The sequence below is a fragment of the Canis aureus genome, chromosome 33 (genome assembly GCF_053574225.1).
Source record: "Canis aureus isolate CA01 chromosome 33, VMU_Caureus_v.1.0, whole genome shotgun sequence".
Lineage (NCBI taxonomy): Eukaryota > Metazoa > Chordata > Mammalia > Carnivora > Canidae > Canis > Canis aureus.
The window spans coordinates 5,919,055-5,941,198 of NC_135643.1; the positions used below are offsets into that span (position 1 = coordinate 5,919,055).

Genomic DNA, 22,144 nt, shown 5'->3' on the forward strand with positions numbered 1-22,144 from the left:
CTTGACAGGGGCAGAGAAGTATTTCAGATGTATGCAAGAGGAGGTTATGATCCACACTGACTCTCTTTCAGATTCCAATGGATAAAAGCACACAGTCTAAGAACTGATAGCTAATTGATGATCACTTGTGGATTTATTAATGAACTGGGCAAGTGGCCAATGTGTCTTACAAAATTTGGTAAATTTTGGATTGAAGAATGCAATTTAGATCTAAAACCAAAGTATCTCATCCCATCCCCCCTCAAACACAGACCTTGGGGCCATCTGGAGCCTGGGGTGGGTTGGAAAGGTGAGGGAGAAATGACCTTTTAGAGCAGGCTTGCTTCATCAACTCTACTACTGGCTGACCAGAGATAGAAAGGGAAGGGTAGGAGGTTGATTCTCTCCCTTTGCGCTTTCTCGTACAGAAACAAAGTGAGCCAGAGAACCTGAGTGTCTACTGCTCCCGTGTGGGTCCTGCAGAGCAAGGGATCTATGCAGGAGCAGTCACTTTCAACACAGGGACATCCTCCCTGAAATGAGCTCCTGCTCCTCCTTTGTGGGAAAGCGGGTGTGGGGCTGGGAGAGAAGCTAGAAGTTTACTTTCAAAGACCACAGGCCTGATAAAAAGGAGAACAAAGTCCCTTCCTCTATGAAAACATGAAGACAGGAGATTAAACTTCTTCCCTGAAGACTATGTAATAGAACATGATAAAGTGCTGATGAGGAAGGGGCAGAGGCAGAACGGCCACCTTACTTTGTGTTACACTCTATTGAAGGGTCTCAGAGCACTGTAAAACAGAATCCCAGATGTTAGAGAGTTTATGGAGAGAGTCCTTCCAGCTTTGGCTTGTCATCCTTCTGCCTTCCCTGCGTCTAATCAGGTGGGCAGAGGAGACAATCTAAGCAACACACCTGCTTGGGCACAGAATTTGCTTTCCTTCCAAAGTAAGGAAGAATGTGCCATTGGCTTGGCCTATCATGCTTGGCTATTTTCCCTTAAAATTAATTCTCTTCCAGAAGATATCACAGTCCTCTCACCTGAAAATCTGCTTTGGAGCAGACTCAATAATTTGCCAAACATATCCATAGGCATCTAATCCCAGCAGTAGACATAGTGAGAATATTTCCCCCAGGATTCTCTTCTTCCTCAAAGGCAACTGGGGGGTCTGTCTTGTGAGTGAGTTAACCAGACACTGCCAATCATGCCTGCACCCCAGCAGGGACCTGGCCTAGGACTAAGCTGTCATTCCCCACTCTCGGCATAAACCATAATCTAATTTTATAAGCAGGTATATATATGTAGACTTGAGCTTTGAAGCAATTAAAACATAAAAACTAATTAAGATGATAATAAACAGGAGTTCAGGAATTCATTAAAATGGGAGGGTCCATTGAAACATTTACTCATTTTTTATTTTACTCAGCATTTATGAAGTATATTGTAGGCACCAAACACGGCTTATGGGGATAAAAAGATATTTACTCTCTGATCTTAAGGAGCTCAAAGTCCAGGTATAAAGGCAGATGTGTTAAGAAGCATATGACATCTCCTATATATTTTTACCAGAAAATGGCGTATACAACAAGTTTTATAAAAATGCAACATGATATATGCTATAATAACAAACACAAAGCGCTGTGAGGTACACAGTGGGGAGCAAGCAATTTGTAAGATAACATTAGGCAGTCTCTAAATTGGAAAGATTTGAGAACATATTAATGATGATAAGTACCTTGGCTTAATTTTTTAATACATGACTATTCCTGAGCCTGGATTTCTACTCTAATATTTGGTTAATGTACTTTAGTTTTTGCTTTATTTATGGCATATTCATGGCAGCCAGGACTATTAATGACTCTGGCTTATGAAAATAGACCTTTAATGAAGTAAACACATTTACTGGGAAACCATTAGAACATCTTGGTTCTGTGGAAAAACACAGTTATGTGTTACTGATAAATTAGTGATAAATTTCCTGTTTATGTAGCTGACCTGCCATGTTAGAGCATCATTCAAGCAATATTTTTGAAAATCAAACAAATATCCTTGTCCAAAAAGAAAGGGTTGAGTTCAAGTTTTTAAATGTTTTTCTTTCTTGCTTGTGTTCAGTTTATCTGAGATTTAAAAAAATAAATAGTTTAAAAACATTTCTTTTAGTTTGGAATTTTAAAATTACTTGGAAGTCATTGTCGTTCATTTGATCTATACTATCTCTCTGGGCTGGTAGGACAGATTTCTAAAACATTCATAGAAGTAGCTCCTAAATATTAACAGATTGAGGGATTTAGGAGTATACTGAGTCCACTATAGAAAGATTTCTCCTATTTTTTTAAAGACTTTATTTATTTATTCACTAGAGACACAGAGAGAGAGGCAGAGACACAGGCAGAGGGAGAAACAGACTTCCTACCCGGGGCCCGATGTGGGGACTCGATCCCTGGGACTCCGGGATCACACCCGGAGCCAAAGGCAGTCGCCCAACCACTGAGCCATCCAGGCATCTCGATTTCTTCTATTTTTACATTGTCCTCCTTTCCTTTTATTACACCTCAATTTCCGAAGCAGTCTCCTGTTTCCTACCTTACCGCCTCACACTTCAGGATTTTCATTGGTGTACTTGAATGCTGCACAGCTCTTTAAGTTTGAGTTAGTGATTCTGCATGTTCATCTTGAATAGCCCAGTATAGATCTCTCCTTGCAGATTATATTCACGTACAGAATAGGTATATTTGATATAACATAGAGATTGATACAGCATAGAGTCATAAAATCTCATACCATTTAATATTTATTTAATTATTTTTAATTAATTATTTATTTAATATAATCAGTGATCGCATATGGTAGACATCTCTTATTTCTTATTTCTTCTGCTAGTAGCACCCTGACTTTTTCCTTGGAGATTCACCCATAGCTACCTCAGTCCATATGACCAGTCAGTGAGACAATTCTGCTTGCATCAGAAGTGCACGTGACTCAGGAAGGGTCAGTCAGAGCCAGTACTGGAGATCTGTAGGAACTAACCGGCTGGGGTTCTATTTTGGTGGGAGTAAGCTTGGAGCTGTTGGAACCAGTCTGCTGTCTACGAATGACACTGTCACAAAGAAGACAAAGCTGAGAGATGGAGAGAGAGAAAGAGATCCTGGTCCTGATACTATTGTTTGAGCCCCTAGATCTAGTTAGTCCTAAATCTGGTAGAGCCATGTATGTTTCAGAAAAGTGAGTCGATAAATTACTAAACTTATGATAGCATATTGTCCTTCTGCCTAAAGTTCACATTTTTTACATAAATTCTTATCGTCTCTTATCCATTTCCTCCACTAAATTGTAAATGCCTGGAGATCAGAATTCCCTACTACCTGGCAAATAACAGATGCTCAATAAGTATTTCTTCAAATGAACAATACAGAATCTACCCTTAAAACAAAAATCAGTCCTCTCTGGGCTCGGACCTGGCTGGCGGCGACATGGCCAAACGCACCAAGAAGGTCGGAATCGTGGGTAGATACGGGACCTGCTATGGGGCCTCCCTCAGGAAGATGGTGAAGATTGAGATTAGCCAGCACGCCAGGTACACCTGCTCCTTCTGTGGCAAGACCAAGATGAAAAGGCAGCGGTGGGAATCTGGCACTGTGGCTCCTGCATGAAGACCATGGCCGGTGGCGCCTGGACCTACACCACCACTTCTGCTGTCACAGTAAAGTCTGCCATCAGAAGACTGAAGGAATTGAGAGACCAGTAGAAGCTCCGCCATTTGAAACATTGCTAGCCTATAATAAATGGGTTAATTTATATATATATACAAACAAAAAACAAATATCACACAGTTTAGCAACATTGATAATATATGTTAATATTTCTTTTATATATATTTTAATGTATGTTTTATTTTTTAAAATAAATTACTGGGTTTTTTAAAAGATTTTATTTATTTATTCATGAGAGACACACACACAGAGAGAGAGAGAGAGGCAGAGACACAGGCAGAAGGAGAAGCAGGCTCCATGCAGGGAGCCCGACGTGGGACTCGATCCCGGGTCTCCAGGATCAGGCCCTGGGCTGAAGGCGGCGCTAAACTGCTGAGCCACCTGGGCTGCCTCGCTGTATGTTTTATATATGTTAATGTTCCTTTCTTTTTTATGAAGGCTAGACTTTATAATTAGATTACCATGTTTCTGGACAGGAAATGGGAGAGTACTTGGTTTAAAACTATTTGGAAAATAATTTGCAGCAATACAAATTCTGCTTATGGAATTGCAAAAAAAATAGATATGTAGGGAGAAATGATAGTTTCTACTATACTTAAAGTTACTGGTATCATAAACACAGATTGACTGGACAGTTCCATGGAGAACCACAATCTAATTCCTTCCATGCCTACTCTAATAAATTAATCACAACGTTATTCAATATGTGATAATCCTGATACACAGTTTCACTTTGCTCTCCTAACTCTCTTGGTTTCTATTGTTGCAGTGTGAAGCTACAATAAGGGAAACCATCCATTACTTCACTAAATATGTGTTTAACAATTTGGGATTTCCCCTATGTCTCACTTGTGAAAAGTCTACAAATGGAAGACTAGAAATATTGCTACCTGTCTTTGCTGGAACTGCCTACTGGAAGGGTCTCTTTATCCATGAATTTCTGGATAAATAAGAATTAATAGCTAAGAAAGATCAATGACTCACAGCACACATAATTTGTCAGTTGAGAGAAGCAGTATTTAGAGTGGCAGGGAAAGGTAGAGGCTAATCACAAAACATTAGTAAAGGGAAGACGTTTAGAATTAACCTACACTCTATTTCCTCAATCATGAGAGATTCATATCTGAAAAGAACAGACACACACACACACACACACACACAGAAAATGAACAAACCAGTATCACACCATACCTCCCTAGCATACCCAGTAAATTTCCTCTCCCTCAGACTCCCTTATCCTTAAACAACATCAGCTTTTAATCGACAAGAGACTGAGATTCATTTGCTAGCAGGTGCGGCATTACTGGATGGCTCTTTCAAGGTAGCTGCCTCTGGCTTTTCTCTCTAACTTGGAGTTCTATTTAACTGATGTGTAACTGAAAGTTCAATGCCTGATGGCTTCTTGCCAAGAGGGTTCACCTTCAAGGTAGCCTGGCTTCATTTCACGAAAGACTCTTTTAATCCTGCTTCTGTAAATCAAAACCGAATTTTAAAACACGAAGCATTCTTTATTTTTTTATTGCCTTTATCCTACCTGGTTTAGGAAGAAGTTGAGTTCTCTGATACTCTGTGGTCTGACATTTGGCATGCTTTGCTCTTTTGTGGTAAGCAGTTAGTGATTCTCTGTATTGTTTTTTTGAATTCTAATTACTAAGATTTTAACATGGGAAGGCAAGACAAGCTTACTTTCTTTGAAAGTTTCTGCTTCACGTGGCCATTTTTATGAACATAAAAATATTTTGGTAAAATTCTATTTGTTTAGCTCTTAATCCTCTGGGTTTAGAATAAGCCTTGCAAGCCTTTTACTAGTAGGATAAACCAATTCTTTACCAAGAGGTTTTTATGTCACTCTCTTGCAGTGGCATGTAGACTCTTCTTTTTTATAATTTTAACAAATAACACAGTTTCTGACAATTGTTTTTTTTTTTTAATTTTATTTATTTATTTGAGAGAGAGTGAGTGCATGGGCAGGGGGAGGAGCAGAGGAAGAGGGAGAGAGAGAACCTCCAGCAGACTGTTTGCTGAATGCAGAGCTCGATATGGGGCTTGATTCCAAGACCCTGAGATCATGATCTGAGCTGAAACCAAGAGTTAGGTGCTTAACCAACTGAGCCACCCAGGCGCCCCTATAACAACTTTTACCGAAATACTGCAGGATGCATATTAATCTCAATGGTTCTGGCAAAAATAACTTAAAATATTTTGTAGAAGTTGCTCTTACCCATATGAATAGGAAATAAATGTAGACATCTATGTTGTACTCCTGGATATTGCTGAATATTCCTGCAAGCACTGCAGTTTCTAAGGATCTCTCAATTTGGATATTTAAATATAATCCACCTCTCCTTTCACTGTTATATCAGTACTTAAATGACTTATTACCAGGTAATATGAACTGCCATAGAAGTCCTTGAACTTCATTCAGATAAATTTTGAACAGCATTCACTTTCTTTTTCATGTGACCTTTATTACATAAGGTATATATGCTTATTGATTAAAAATTAGAAAGATACACACAAAAATCCACTTGTAATCCCACCACCCCCTCCATATTTTAATGTTTATATATCTAGATTTTCTGCATATTAAAATTGTCTATTCACTTAAAACAAATTGTGGACAACTTTCCAAAACACAGTATTCATTTAAATGGATTTGTTGCCTACAGAATCTTCCCCACAACCTGAATCTATAAGCAAAATCTTGAGGTAATTCCTCATGGCCCAAGTAGGCATGTCTCTATTTTTTTGGAGTAAATCTTTCTTGTTTTATGCTGACTTATCACAATCTGTCTTCCTACATATTATGGAGAAAATAATTTTGAAGCCGTTCTTTGAATTTATGAGTCATTTTATAATACTGTCTCCCCAACTTGGGCTTTGCCTACAACAATAAAATTTTCCAAAGTAATTGATTCAGCCAAAAGAAATCACCAGAGAGCTTTGCCAAGGACTTCACATATGAGGAACTCTATCGAATATCAATAACAGTATTCTGGGCCTATGAGTGATTCAACTTTGTAATAATACTTGTGCCTGGCACAGAGTAAGCTAGCAATAAATCCTAAGTGATAAACAAAATAAAACAATTTACATAAGAAAGAGTAAATCTACAATGTCAATGGTGGTGCCAAAAGCCCATGGCAATTGACTATTTTTTTATATTAAAATAATATGAGATACTAATAAAAATATTTAATGAGGTAACAATTTTATAAAATAGCCTTAGAAGTGATAATTTTATTAAAAATAAACATTTTGGGGATTCCTGGGTGGCTGAGTGGTTGAGCATTTGCCTTTGGCTCAGGTTATGATTCCAGAGTTCTGGGATCGAGTCCTACATCGGGCTTCCTACAGGGAGTCTGCTTCTCCCTCTGTCTGTCTCTGCCTCTCTCTGTCTCTCATGAATAAATAAATAAAATCTTTTAAAAAAAGGAAGAATAGAGAGAAATTTTTAAAAATAAACATTTTTTTAAGATTTAATATGTACCTGACATGAACACATATGAGCATTTACATATACTCTTTTATATACATGTTTCAGAACAACTCTATGAGACAGGTGTCTCAAATCCCATTTTACAGATAACAGGCACAGAGATAAAGTAAATTGCTGTACATCATCCATGTGGCAAGTGGCAGAGGAAGTTAAATCAAGCTTTGTGTGACTCAGATGCCCTTTGCATTATCCTTAAAATGCATGTGGCCTTCCACAGATATTGGGATATGACTACAGACTCCATTCCATTGTTACTATACTAAACTTATGACCCTAGAAAGACAGGAAAGTTAGAAACTATAATGTGACTTATATTTGAGTCCCACATGAGTGTGTCCAGAGATGTCCTTCTTTAAGGTAAAAGGAATACCTCTCATATTAAGAATTCCAGGATACAGATTGACTGATATTCAGATTTATCATTGATTACTTGCAAATAGACTTCAATTGCCTTCTCCTTCCTTAAAGAGGATCCCTTCCCTGGTTCTGAAAATATTGGCAATGGGACAGACAGTAGCAATAGTAAGGAATAAAGTCAAGTGAAATGAATTAATAGAACCGTATTAAAGCTAATCCATATATAACTAGTTTTTAAAAAAGAAAACCATAATTCAAGAGAAAATTGATATGTGTTATCCAACCTAGACAGTGTTATGGTAGTGATAAAACTGTTGTAGCATTACAGAAAGAAACAATGTTTCTAAGGCTGTCTGATGAGTCATTGAAACAGAAGTCCAACTGGCTCTAGCCTTTTAGAAGACATTTTTTCTACGATATTGCTAACAAGCTTATATGACTCATTCTACACCAAAGATAAACTCTAAAGAGCAATGTGACTCTAAGAATAACTTCTAATAAGTAGGAGGACTAACTGTGGTTCTGTTTGCTCACTAACTCCACAAAGAGTTATTCCATTTGGTGGTGAATACAGTATTGCTCTCAAATTTATTTTCTTCTTCAATATCGGTTGACCACAAATTATAGTTTCCAGCACCACTGTTGTTGCCAAAATTTCCAAGAGGATCCTTGGCACCTTTCTCAGGTACCTTGCAGGCATGCTGAGAATGGAAACAAAGCGAGCAGACAGGATACTGTGACAAGGGCTATGATGGGCTATAGTTGGTCAGGACTCCATGGATGCACAATGAAGGAGAGCATGGAGAAGTGGGAAGAAAGCATTTCTTTTGAGAGATTTCATTTAGGGCATGTGGAATCCAGGTGGAGAAAGTGGTAAAGATGCTCTAGGCTAAGAAGGTGTACAAATAAAGGCACAGAGGAATGACAGAGCAACTTTCAGGGACTGGAAACAGCTGAGTATGGGTTACATGGTAAGGTGCAGATAGTGAGTGTTGGGATGGTAGGTCTGTCTCTAATCAAATACTCTTTACCTTTGGCTGTTCATTGGGTGGTGAACTAGCCTTCTATGAGGAAACATTAAGAGAGCTTTGCTGGTTTGCTCCTGTGCTCCTTCCTGCGCTTCAGTGCGGGGTATGTATGCATGTACTTGAATATTCCTTCCCACTAAGTGGTCAGCTCTGAGGACAGGAGCCATATGCATCAAAGAAGGTTTCAGACTAAGCATCATCCTCAAAGCTATGAGGAGCGCAAAGGAGTACCCTCAGAGGAACACACTATGTATAAAGTTGAGATCAGTTAGAAAGCATCTTTCAAGTAAACTGCTGAGTCAAATGAAAGGAAGGTGGAATACATTTCAAGTATACAAGGACCACAAAACACTACTAATAAAAGGATGTTTTATTAATAATAAAAAGAGGGAGCTAACTGTTGGACCTAAAAAAAAAAAAGATGAACAGGAATTGGCATGAGGAGCATTTGTAAAGCCATGGCAGTGGGAAGCCTCAGACCACACATGGATGATAGCAGGTGGATTCACATACATGGTAGATATATGGTAGATGGGAGCTTTGTCAAAAATCAGTGAGAATGAGGATGGTATGATGGATGATGTTAACTAGATCGAAAGGCTGACCCAACTAATCCTTGGAGAATGGATGGAATATAAATAATAAATAACACAAATTGAGTTGATAGTGAAAGATCCTGATTGCCTGACAGAAAATAAATAATTGGATTGAAACCAAGGTAAGGTAGCTTGTGAGTTCTTGAGGAAGTCATAAAATATTATAGCTAAAAAGATAATTGAGAGAGGCAGTATCTGGCAATAATTTCACTCTCTTCACAGAATGGAGATACTGGATCTAAAACATACAAGACACTGATGACCTTGTTTTGATGTGACCGATTCCATATTACAAACTGAGGAGACGGACTAAATAGACCAAGGCTTTGGTTCCAACCTTGATTTTCTCTGTGCTATTTATTTCTCCTTTCACTCTGAAAACGTAGATCTTTTTGTTTATTTGTTTTTAACTTCTTTTTGTCTTTATTTTCATACGTTATCTGGGGAGAGCCACATCATCTCTCTTGGTATCAGATTCTTTGCCTGTTAAACATGTACAATCCAGATTATCCCTGAGGGTGCCTTTCAGATTTAGAATTCTATGAAATTGCATAAAATTGGTGGAATACAATCTTAATGTAACTTTATCCATGGATAAGAAAATCCTTGTTGACTTTACCTAGGGGACCTAGAAGGCTTGAGGAGAACTTTCCAAGTGATTAGTCTAATGTTGATTTAATTTTTTTTCATATTTTAACACCTCTGACATAGAGGTATGTCATATAGCCAATGGCATTATACCACCGTAACTGACAGCATATTTTTCTTCTTACCAGTTCATAAAATAATGGTGTGTTATGCAACTGAATTTTCCTTTAACTCTCAAATCCAGTTAAGGTCAGGGTATATATAGAAGCAGATCTTTCAAAGATCTAATGTAACACTATTTAGATGAATCAGGAACACAGGTGGAATGGGGACAGAGTCTTCAAAGTGATTGCCAATTATTATGTCAGAAAATCTTCCTGGACTGTAAGACCGTTCCTTTATGTCTTCTACTCTAGGACACTCTTAAATAATTGTAATTATTCTCAATAAGGCTCAGGATTCTGTTGGTTGATGCTTTTATTGTATCATTATTATGTACTAATATTTATCATCATCATCATTATTAATCTAGGCCAGTGTTTTTCAAACTGTAGCCTACAACCTATTTATAGATTATGTAGTCAATACAGTGGGTTGCGGTAGCATTTTAATAAATAAAGTAGGATAAACCAAAATAGTCTCTCATAGTACATTCCATATGGTGAGAGTATCATTTCCTGAGACTTCCTTCAGATGTATTTACTTGTACTCAGACATACGTATATTCACATATGTGACTACTGGTACATAGTTTAAGTTGTATTTCTACTGTGGATTGTGTTTAGAAAAGATCTAAAAAAGCTATTCCACATCCAATCTTAGAGGTGGTCATGACTATTGTAAATGGCTTGCAGCATGAGCAGCCAAGCAGAGAGATGTTGAATTTGGGATCAGCGTTTCTGGCCCTCATAGCAGCACATCTATACTCCCACCAATCACATACTTGGCCAAATAAAACTGTACTTTGATTGGGTTTGAACTAGCCACTCATAAATAAATCTCTGATGAATCTATTCTCTTTGTAAGACATCTCTATGACCAGTCTTATTCAAGAGCTTTTCTACTTGATGGCTCCCTAACTGCTTTTTACTTGATTGGTACAGTTATAGGCATTTATGACAAGAAATTCCAATTGACACTTGACGTTTGGTTACAACATTTATTTCTCTTATCAGAAGATTTCCTAAGGAAGGCTTTACCTTGGAATTTTGACTTATAGGTTTATTGTCTTTTAGGCAGTACATTCACATAAGGAAGGTATTTGAGGAAGTGGATACTCTTAACTACCTTTCCTTCCTAATTACTCACAACCATAAATGGTCAAGACCCCTTTACAGGCATATAGGTTCATGTGGTGTTTCCTATAGTGCCAGGAGTTTCTGCTTTCACTTCCATTTCAAGCATCTTCCCAGTACATCACAGAAGGGGATTCCTACAAAGGGGGAAATGAAACCAGCAGCTGCAATAATAAAAGTGGGAAAGGACTGCTTTTTCACCTACAATCTCTATGGTAGTTGAATCAGTGTCTTCCTGAAGGATATCCTTAGTTTAGCTTTTCAGATGTATCGACATTCTAATGCTGATACTGCTGCTCAACCAGATGGAGCATTCTGTGAGTCTCTGAGATCTCCTCTACCAACCATTTCATTTTACAAATAAGGAAACTGAGGCCCAGATGAGAGAGTGGCTAGCCAACACTCAGAAAGCTTGTTACTGGCAGATTTGAGACAGCTAAATTGTCCCTCAGCAAATTAGTTGTTACTTTAATTTATTGTATTTAGATTCTTTCTCAAGGATACCTTAAATCTTTGTGGGAGGCTTAAGACCTGGCTTAAGCATTTTAAATCTATTATTGAGTCTCCCAAGAGAAGTTTCTCCTCTTATAAAAATTCATGCTAGACAGTTAAAATTAATAAATTCTAATAAATTAGGTAAGTCATATAATCTGATCTTAAATTCCTTTGCTATTCTTTTCATGTATTTCAAAAGCAGAAAAATAAAAGCTGTGCTTTCTTTTTCAAGATATCTGTGAGGAAGATCAATAGTGAACAGATTTCCCTACAGCATATACATTTTATAATAGCAAGTTTCTTTGTCCACTGGGATGCTGTGAAGTAATATCATCTTCTATTTCCAATGAATACAAAAACAATACACATGGTTTAAATATAAGGATTGAGTCACCGCTACTTCCAAAGGAGCCAAAGAATTTTATTTGTAAGTTGGAGCATACAGACAATTCAGGAAACGAGTGCCTTTGAAAAATTACTACAGTTGACCCTTGAACAGCACAGGTTTGAACTGCAAGGGTCCACTTATATGCAGGGTTTTTTTTCCTGATAAATAGATACAGAACTGTAAATGTATTTTCTCTTCCTTATGATTTCCTTAATAACATTTGCTTTTCTCTAGCTTACTTTATTGTAAGAATACAGTATATAGTACATATACAAAATGTGTGCTAATGGACTATTTGTATTATCAGTAAGTTTTCTGGTCCATAGAAAGCAAATGGTATTTTAAAAAGCCAGTAGTGTTAGGAAAGTCAAGGTTAAATACAAATTTTCGACTGTGCCAGGGTGTCAGTGCTCCTAACTCCTGAGTTGTTCAGGAGTCAACTGTATTTTGAATGAAAAAAAGAAGATAGAGTTTAAAATAAGCAAGATGAGCCCGAGAGAAAGAACTTTCTGACATCTGAGTAAGCAAAACAACCTCAGATGTCTTTGATTAGTGTGTTTTCAGAGAGTTTGCTGTCAGGAAAATTTCTATCTAAACAAATTCTGTTTTTTAATTCATATCTTTGTAAAATGTGTTTCACTAGAAAAATGAATTTATTTTGAATAGGATGTTTAAAACTAACTGACAAAATATTAAGGAAAACTTTTACAAACGATCTGATAAAAGAAAAATTATGTTCAAAATACCAAAAAATCACACCCCAAAATAGATAAATTCATAAAATAAGTGGAAAAATATGAATATACCAGTATGTATAATGATCAATAAATATGCTCACTGAAGGACATCCATTCAATCTATTATGTAATAATTGAACTATTAGTTATTATGTAGTAAGGCAGAAAATATTTATGATATATTAAGTAGAGAGGCTACAAAATTGTGTATACAAAATGACTAGAGTTATGTGACTCCTCCATCCATCTTATTACTCTATGTATAACACACACACATACAACAGTTATTTAAATGGTGGTTCTTGAAAGATTTTAATATTAATAGCAAGTATCCTCGGTAATATTTTTGAGATACTTGTTTCCTTTTTCTTTATTTTCAAAATTTCATAAAACAACCATGAATTTCAGTTTTGAGAATAATAAATAAATGTGTTTTGCTTTAGTGGTGAGAATCTGTCCCCCTCCACATATTATTTTCACTGTCAAGTTTGTGTTCAGTAAAGCCTTCACAACTCCCTAGGATTTCCTCAGTTTATGTTCAAGTACTTCATTTTTCCTGAACTCACCTGGCAGTCCTGTAAATAAGATCATAGATGAAACTATAAAATAAAATAAAAGCAACTGTGAACATCCAAATGATGTCAGAGTACACAGAGTTCACAACAACTGACAAATTTGGCACGCTGAAGTCTAGGGGTTTTGCTCCTCTACTGATTCAGAGCCTATTTCCTGGTGCTGTATCCATAAATTTTATACCCTTGGCTATTTGACTTCCAAGTTTAGTAGATTAGAGGCAAGTCTGAAGGAGGGTGGGGGTGTGGAGCAGCTGCTGACAGCCTGGCAACAAGGAAAGTGATAGAAAACTATAAAAAGAAAATTAGGGAGAAAACCTTTAAACATTCAGTTGATGGAGAGTTTGAACAAAGGAGGCAAATAAATTTACATCCTTCTGTAGGAACCAGATCAGCCTTATGTAGTTGTAGAGAAAAATAACTAGTTTTAACAATAATTACGGGGATCCCTGGGTGGTTCAGTGGTTTGGCGCCTGCCTTAGGTCCAGGGCGTGATCCTGGGGTCCTGGAATCGAGTCCCACATCAGGCTCCCTGCATGGAGCCTGCTTCTCCCTCTGCCTGTGTCTCTGCCTCTCTCTCTCTCTCTCTGTGTCTCTCATGAATAAATAAATAAAATCTTTTTAAAAAAATTAACAATAACTAACACCAAGTAATAAAGGAAAGGTAAAATTATAACCAGAATATACTCTTCAGGAAAGAGAATAATAAATTGTGTTTGTTTAATATAATCTCCATAGAAAAATTACAACAAAAATATTCTTGTATTTCAGGGAATAAATTGCCAACTCTTTTGAATGATTCATTCCCAGATATTTCAGGATAATTTATTTGTACTGTAATCTTTTAACCTTTTGCTCACTTTTCTCATTACTTGAGAACATTTGCTTCTTGGTTAGTGTTAGCCCAATGTTAGGACCACTAAATTAACAGTCCCTCTATAGACTGATACCATAGACAGGGGAGGTAATAGCATGTCGAGACAAGAATGTGGCTAAATTGTGCCATCCTTGCTCTTTATGGGTGTTCATCCCAGTGTCCACTGTAAGCTAATAAATGCCTTACAGTAGCAAATCAGTAAATTATTTTTGTGCAGCTTTTGGTACCCTTTATAACTTGCTGTGTGACTCCCTTTGGTACAACCAGCTGCCAGCTGCTTGCAAAGAGCAGATCCTGGTTGACATAACCTGGTTGCAGAGTCCCACCTTAAAAGGTAAAACTGGGAGACTCTAGAATCCAGGAGGTAATAACACCACTGACAAATTGCTGACTCAGAATGCCCAAATTCTTTATAAGCACAGAATAAAAATTCCTTTTTTTTTTTTAAATACTTATTTATTTCTTCATGAGAGATACACAGAGAGGCAGAGACAGGCAGAGGGAGAAGCAGGCTCCCATGGGGAGCCTGATGCAGGACTCAATGCCAGGACCCCAGGATCACAACTGTGACCTGAAGGCAGACACTCAACCACTGAGCCACCCAGATGCCCCCCCCGAATAAATATTCCTTAAAATTCAGTTAATTCAGTTCACTTGGGTGTATTCTATATTTGATTGATTGAGTGTTCCTCTTCTACCTCTGTTCCCCAATTTAAGTACTCAAGTTTTTCTACTGTGAAAGTTTTACTTTTGCTGGTGCCAATCGCCTCTTTCCCCTTTTTCTCAAAATTTCCATTTCCCTAATATTTTAGCCTAGAGGTGGTTCTGCTCACTCCTGCCTCCCACAGCCTTGGCCCCAGCCCAAGGCTGGTGGGTGGAGCGTGGTGTGTCAGGGACTGTCTGGGTCAGAAGTGACGGGGCTGTGACGCTCAGCTGCCAGGAACAGACTTGGGCTCCAGCTGCGTGTCCAGTGGAGAAAGGACTCTTTCAGCGCCCCCTCTCTTGCAGGATAAGGACCCATAGAAGTTTCTTTTTCTGTCTCTGCCTTTAGTGCACCTATCACAGTCCAACGTTGCCTTTGCTCTGTTTTCCTTCAGCTTTCCCAAATGGGACACATAAAGTTTAGGGGACTCATCGTTTGTGCCTGGAAGCTACTCAGAATTTACATCTTAAAAAAAGTCTCCCCCCAGGGATGCCTGGGTGGCTCAGCGATTGTCTGCTATGGCTCAGGTCGTGATCCCCGTGTCTTGGGATCGAGTCCCACATCGGGCTCCCTCAAGGAGCCTGCTTCTCCCTCTGCCTGTGTCTCTGCCTCTCTCTCTTTCTGTGTCTCTCATGAATAAATAAATGAAATCCCTAAAAAAAAAAAAGTCTCCCCTAAATCGAAATACTCTCTATCCCTTCCTGTCCCAGTGTGGCATCCCACTCAATTTCCACTGGATTTTTGTCTAGTTATTTTCACTCCCATTTCTCTTGAAGCCAAACTCAGCCACCCCTCAGTTATTTACTAAGGAGGCTATTTCTCTCCAACAGACTATATCTTGTTTCCAACTCAGCTTCCCTTCTTTCCGGCTTCTATTTTTTCTCCTCCATCCACCTAATCTCTAAGTGCTTGCTCTCCAACCATACACTAATTCGGCCCTCTCCTCTCCTGGTTTCTTTCCCTATTATTCTTTAGTCTTTCCCTTGGTTCACTTTCTCTTGCCTCATTTCCCTCCCCTTGTCTCCCATTCCCTTCCTCAGCCTAATTCTTTCCCTTGTTCCTCTTAGTAATTATCTTTTCCGTCCTTTATGGACTGTTTGTTTTGCTTTCCCTCTTCTGATAAACTGAATCTGGCAAGAAGAAAAGATATTTCCTGCCTGTGAAATTGTGCCATTCCACTTTAAGAAAAATAAGCACTGCCAGTAGAATTAGTTAACATTAACGAAAAATAAATATTTGTAGAAAGATAGGAAGCAGGACAAAAAGTACTTATTTGCTATAGTGGAAGTTAAAAATTGATACTGTGAACTAAAAAGGAAACATTTCTTTTAATAGTTCAAGAGCCAAAGTTGGCAAACTCAGTGTTAATATGCTTAAGGTCTATTGTCAAGTCTGTCTTATTGAGTATTTTTATCTAATAGTATTCAATTTATCATTTTGTACGATTTTTGTTTTTCTAATTATTAATTTTCTTAACGGCATAAGTCTATCATAATTTTTTTTAATTTTTATTTATTTATGATAGTCACAGAGAGAGAGAGAGAGAGAGAGGCAGAGACATAGGCAGAGGGAGAAGCAGGCTACATGCACCGGGAGCCGGCCGTGGGATTCGATCCCAGGTCTCCAGGATCGCACCCTGGGCCAAAGGCAGGCGCTAAACCGCTGCGCCACCCAGGGATCCCTATCATAATTTTTTTAAATGCAAAGGTTATATCATGAAAAGTTATTCTCCCATCTGCTAAAACCCAGGTCACTTTCCCAGATGCACTCACAGTTTAGGATAGACAAGAAATCTCCATTCATAAATAATAATGTGTATATTATATATATAAAACCAAATTGCTGTAATCTTTATTTCCCTATCTTTATACAAATGAAAGCATACTGTACATAACTTATTTCATTTGCTAAATTAATATGTAATAGAGTGAATTCCAGTATGTACTTATAAATCTATTTTATTCTTTTTCACTGTTAGTAGAACTCCATTTTATTAATATTCTATACCTCAGCAGTTCTCAAATTATTTTGGTCTCTTATCCAAACTTTCTACTCTTAGGAGTTACTAAGAAGTGGGCAGCCCAGGTGGCTCAGTGGTTTAGCACTGCCTTCAGCCCAGGGTGTATTCTGGAGACCCGGGATCGAGTCCCACGTCAGGCTCCCTGCATGGAGCCTGCTTCTCCCTCTGCCTGTGTCTGTGCCTCTCTCTCTCTCTGTGTGTGTGTCTCTCATGAATAAATACATAAAATCTTTTTTTTTAAAAAAAAAAATTACTAAGAAGCCAAAGATTTCTGTTTATTTATATTGATACTTATATTGATTTATATTGATATTTCTTATTTATGTTGATATGATTCTTACCAAATACATGTCTATGCACTAGAAATCAGTTCGGAAAAGTTTTAAATATATATTAAGAGGACAACTATAAGCCCACTGCATATTAACATAAATGTATTTTGTGAAAATTAATTATATTTCCCAGACTTAGTGTGAAAAATAGCATTGTTTTATAATTTCATAAATTTCTTTAATGTTTGGTTTAATGTTTGGTCTAAGACAAATGGATTTCGTATTTGCTTTTGCATTCAATCTGTTGCAAAATTTTGTTTTGGTTGAAATATATAAAGAAAACCTGACCTCACACAGATATGTAGTTGGAAAAGAGAGGAGTATTTTGAGTCTTTCACGTATTTATGAATATTCTTGTCTGCACAAAAAAATCAAAGAGGTGGTAATTTCTTAAAGGTTAGTTACAATATAGAATCTGAAATCACATAAATAAACTTTTCCTACTTTGTTACATTAAAATCTATTGGTCTATCTTGCACTCTGAATGGATCATTTATCTCTGCATGTTTTGTAGCATCATGGATTAATCATTTGGAAAACAGGATTTAATGAGTTTTGAAGATCTCCCAAAGGTTGGCCTATTTTATTATGTCATATCACAAAATAAGATTTATTAATATCACCACCAATTTCCCCCCTCCAAAGTCTTTGAGTATTGAGAACTTGTCAAGTTCTTGGACGCTTTTCAAAATTCTAATTTCCTCTTGAAAGCTCAAGTTTTACCATTGGCAAGAAATGTGGTCTATTATTTTTGTCAAAGTGGTAAGTCCACTTCTTATTTTTGAGAAAGTATCTACCCAATAATCAATTCTGAATAACTACAGTTTGCCTGTCAGTTTTTCAAGTAAAAATGTCCCATTATAGTTCAACTTGCAGCTCAAATGATTGCATAAGTGCTTTTCCTTGAGATAGCCCCCATACTTCATAGAATGCTTTTGCATGCTTCTCATTTTGTCACACAGAATATTAAAAGACAAATACTCAAGGCTCAAGATTTAATGAAATTGGTAATTTGTACTGCTTCATCAAGGACATTCTTAGGTAAAACTATAGATAGATGATAGATAGATAGATAGATAGATAGATAGATAGATAGATAGATAGTTTTTTTCCATGGGCATGTGCAGTGGTGAAGAATGTAATGACTACCTGCATATCTTGGTGCCACTGTCTTGATTCATGCTAAGGCACCATTGGTTTTACCCACCTTTGCTTCTGTACTATCAATGCAAACGTCAAAACAACGAAAAAGATGAATAATGTCTTAGCATTATTAAGAAAATAGCTTTGACCTCACAGTCAATCCCTGAGATCTGTGGATCACATTTTGAAAACTGCTATTATTACTTATTTAACCACCTTGCTGAATATTTGGATTGTTTCTGGTCCTACGCTAATCAAACTTTCTTTGTACAATACCCTCAAATAAATATCCCTTGATTTTCCATTTGTAAAACAATTGAAGCTTCAAGGGTATTAAAGAGCTAAAAATCCCTTATTTTCTGGCTTTCTCATTTTGATAACAAGTATGAGATCCTGTTAAAATGAATATCAACCCACTTTTACTGTTAAAATAACACTTTCAAGCATATGAAGATGTGAGTTGACCTGCATTCTGAAATTTATGGGCTGAGAAAATTTTATTCTATAAATTCTATATAAAAGTTAAAAAACAAAGGAATTTGAATAGTATTGTGCTGTTCCTTATTATTTTGGTTCTTTGCAAATTTTCAGATATAACAGAAAATGGGAATTGACTTAGAATGTTTTTTTATCTGGGAATAACTGGATTAACATGGACCTAAATCATTTAAGCATTCAAAATTATTTTCTAAGGAACCTACTATGTTTATTTAGTACGTGGTACCAATACTAGGCACTGCAGAGACAGTAAAAGTGCATTAAGGACAGATTGTGACTGCAAGATTTCCAAGAGTGGTTGAAAAGCTTTTGTCAAATGAACAACTGCAAAGACCACATCCTGTTCTCTCAGTTTGAGAGCACAGAAAGATGGAGGTAAGATGGTGCAATTATGTGGTCTTTCCTGTTACTCATAATTAGGGTAACTATACAGTCCTGGGGTTTTGCTGGTTGTCTCAGCCCAATTATTAATAGCACTTCCTTTCACTCTTAGTAGTGTTTGAGCAGTAGATGATGTAGACACAAATAGTGGACTTAGAGATTTCCTCAAAGTTTCATCTTACATCTGAGGACTTCAGATAGAAAACTAACATTTATTGAGCACCTAGTATATGTTCTGTGTGCTTTTTTAATACACGTTTATTTTTTTATCTTTTTATTATTTATTTTTTTAAAATACACATTTCATTCTCTATGAGCAACAATCCCATGAGAGTATTATATCCTCATTTTACAGATGAGGAAACTGAAACTCAGAAAGTATTCTAAATTGACTAAGACTACAAACAAGTAAGTGCTTCAATTAGGATTTGAGGCCTTCTGTCTGATTTCAAAATCTATGTTCTTTCCCTTTTTCAAAGTAGGGTGAAACCCACATTAAAATAATCTGAGTGATCATTTTGAATGCGGATTACTGAGCCTCACTCCAAAGCTCCCAAGCTGGAATCTCCCAGAGTATGGAGGGATATCTGCTCTTTAAATAAGCTGTCTGTGTGACTCTCATATGCTGCAACACTGAAGGACCACTGTATTACATGATATTACCTTCAGAGGTCAGCCATCTATCCTTTTCTAGGGGCACTGAGTGGATCCATTGGCTAAATGTCTGCCTTTGGTTCAAGTCATGATCTCGGGGGCCTGGAAATGAGCCCAGCTTCTGGATCCCTTCTCAGTGGAGAGCCTGCTTCTCCCTCTCCCTCAGCCCCTCTCCCCACATTGCATACTTGAGCTCTCTCTCTCTCTCATAAGTAAAATCTTTTAAAAATATTAATTAATATTTTTCAAATATTCAAATAAAGTCATGAATCAGTGGGATCCAACGGTCACGGCATAGACCCTACTTGTAAGCTCCAATTTCCTTAGTTAATAGCCAGGTATATATGTTGGCTACTTTATACAGTTGGTTGCTTAGGGTGATTAAATTGACCATTCATTCTGTCTGTGAGCTGCTTCCCTTTCCAAGAGATTTACCTGGGCCTCTCACAGGGTTATGTGGGAGTTTTTCTGCGAAAAAAGCCATTCTGTACATTCACATTGCAATTTTGGCAATGTCATCTGTGGTTATATAGTCTCTGAACTTTAGCAAAATGCCTTGGGGTAAATTATTTTCCTGGTTATTGATAAACTATAACTAGAATCAATTTCATCTGGCATTCACTGCAGCAGAATCATTAAATGGCTATCACTAAATTTATCTGAGATGCATTGCTCAATGCCACCTGAATATATCCAATTCACGTATTTTATTTGTTTTTAAAGATTTTTTTTTTATTTGACAGAAAGAGAGCACAAACAGAGGGAGTGGCAGGCTGAGAGAGAGGGAGAAGCAGGCTCTCTGTTGAGCAATATTGGGTTCAATTCCAGGACCCTGGGATCATGATCTGAGCTGAAGGCAGAGCTTAACTGACAGAGCCACCCAGTCACCCCCAATTTACATATTTCAATAAGAAAAGAGAGGCACCTGGTGGCTGAGTTGGTTAGGCATCTAACTCTTGATTTCAGCTCAGGTCATGATCTCAGGACATCATGGAACCCTGTGTCAGGCTCTGCACAGGCATGGAGCCTGCTTAAGGTTCTCTCTCTCTCTCTCTCCCTTTGCCTCTTTCCACCTCTTTCATAAAAAAATAGTAGAGAATAATAAAGATTAACTAATTCCACATGATGTGACTTCTGTTTTTTGAGAAAGGGGCTCTATCAGAAGGACTTGGGTCCCCTATATGATATGACTTCTACCAGATACTCCTGGTTTATAATTTAATGGATTTAAAAGACATATCTTCTTAAGTTTGCCACACTCTTGAATCTGCAAATAGAATGTTAGTGGTCACCTTTTGCAGTTTCTCATCTGTAAGAACATTTGAAATGCCCTAGATCACTTGGAAAGCTCTTGGAAAGGTCCCTTTGTGTTATGCAGTACACTTCTAGGTCTCATTGCATGGGTTAGCCAAGGCCATGCTGTGATAGAAGCTCTTGCCTGGGAGAAAAGACTAAGCCAATACCAAGTTAGGCTCCACATTAAAGCTAGGAAGAGTTGATAGATCAAAACAAATGTTTAGGGAGGGCAAGGAACCTCAATCCAATCTGGGTCACACTCTATGGTCAAAGAGAAGACAGATCTAAGGGGCTTTAGGGGGTCATCTTGTCTGGGTTTTGAGGTATTTGGATCTAGCTGTCAATGGTATGAATGTCCAGTTAATGCTGGAAGCTCAATAGGAGACCACTAATGGAGGCAAGAAACAAGATCCAGTTAAATGAAAAATGATTACACAGAAACTGGGTAAGAAAGTCATCTAGGGATAAAGAGTTAAAGAAGGTAGCTAGGCACTAGAGACCCAGGAGATGGGCCAGGCAAGCAGAGTTGCCATGCTCATAAAGTTTAAGGAAGGCTCTGGCTTGCAGCTCACAAGGGCATTAGGTTCCGTTTAATTAGACCTATAGATGAAACACTGCTTCCCAGACCCCACTCACTAATAAGCAGGGTTGGGGAACAGCCCTAATGCAACAGCTCTCTCGCTTTCATTGGCCTGGAGCCTTGGAGTTGGTCTGAGTTTAGAAGTGACACTATCATTAATAGCTATTAATTCATTTGTGTATTTTAATATAGTCTGATGCCTTTTTCTTAGGCCATTAATAATGTCTTACTTAGATTCACCATCAAGGATGTTAAATGGGAGGCTTTTGTTGAATGCTTTATTGAAGCTGCAAGAGCTATTATACCCAAAGGTGATATCTTGAATCATCTGTAGAGGTGGACCTTAATTTATTGCATGCCAGCCCCAATCGATATTTTGATTTTTTAAAGCTTCTCTGATTCACCTCATTATTAG

General features: G+C 37.5%; 1 protein-coding gene and 1 pseudogene across 6 annotated transcripts in view; one reads left to right on the plus strand and one right to left on the minus strand.

Moving 5' to 3' along the window:
- RASGEF1B (RasGEF domain family member 1B) overlaps nt 1-22,144 on the minus strand; it is a 550,562-nt gene that overhangs the window by 100,490 nt on the left and 427,928 nt on the right. The gene's annotated exons all lie outside the window — the stretch shown is intronic.
- Nucleotides 3,324-3,759, plus strand: LOC144304207 (large ribosomal subunit protein eL43 pseudogene; annotated as a pseudogene).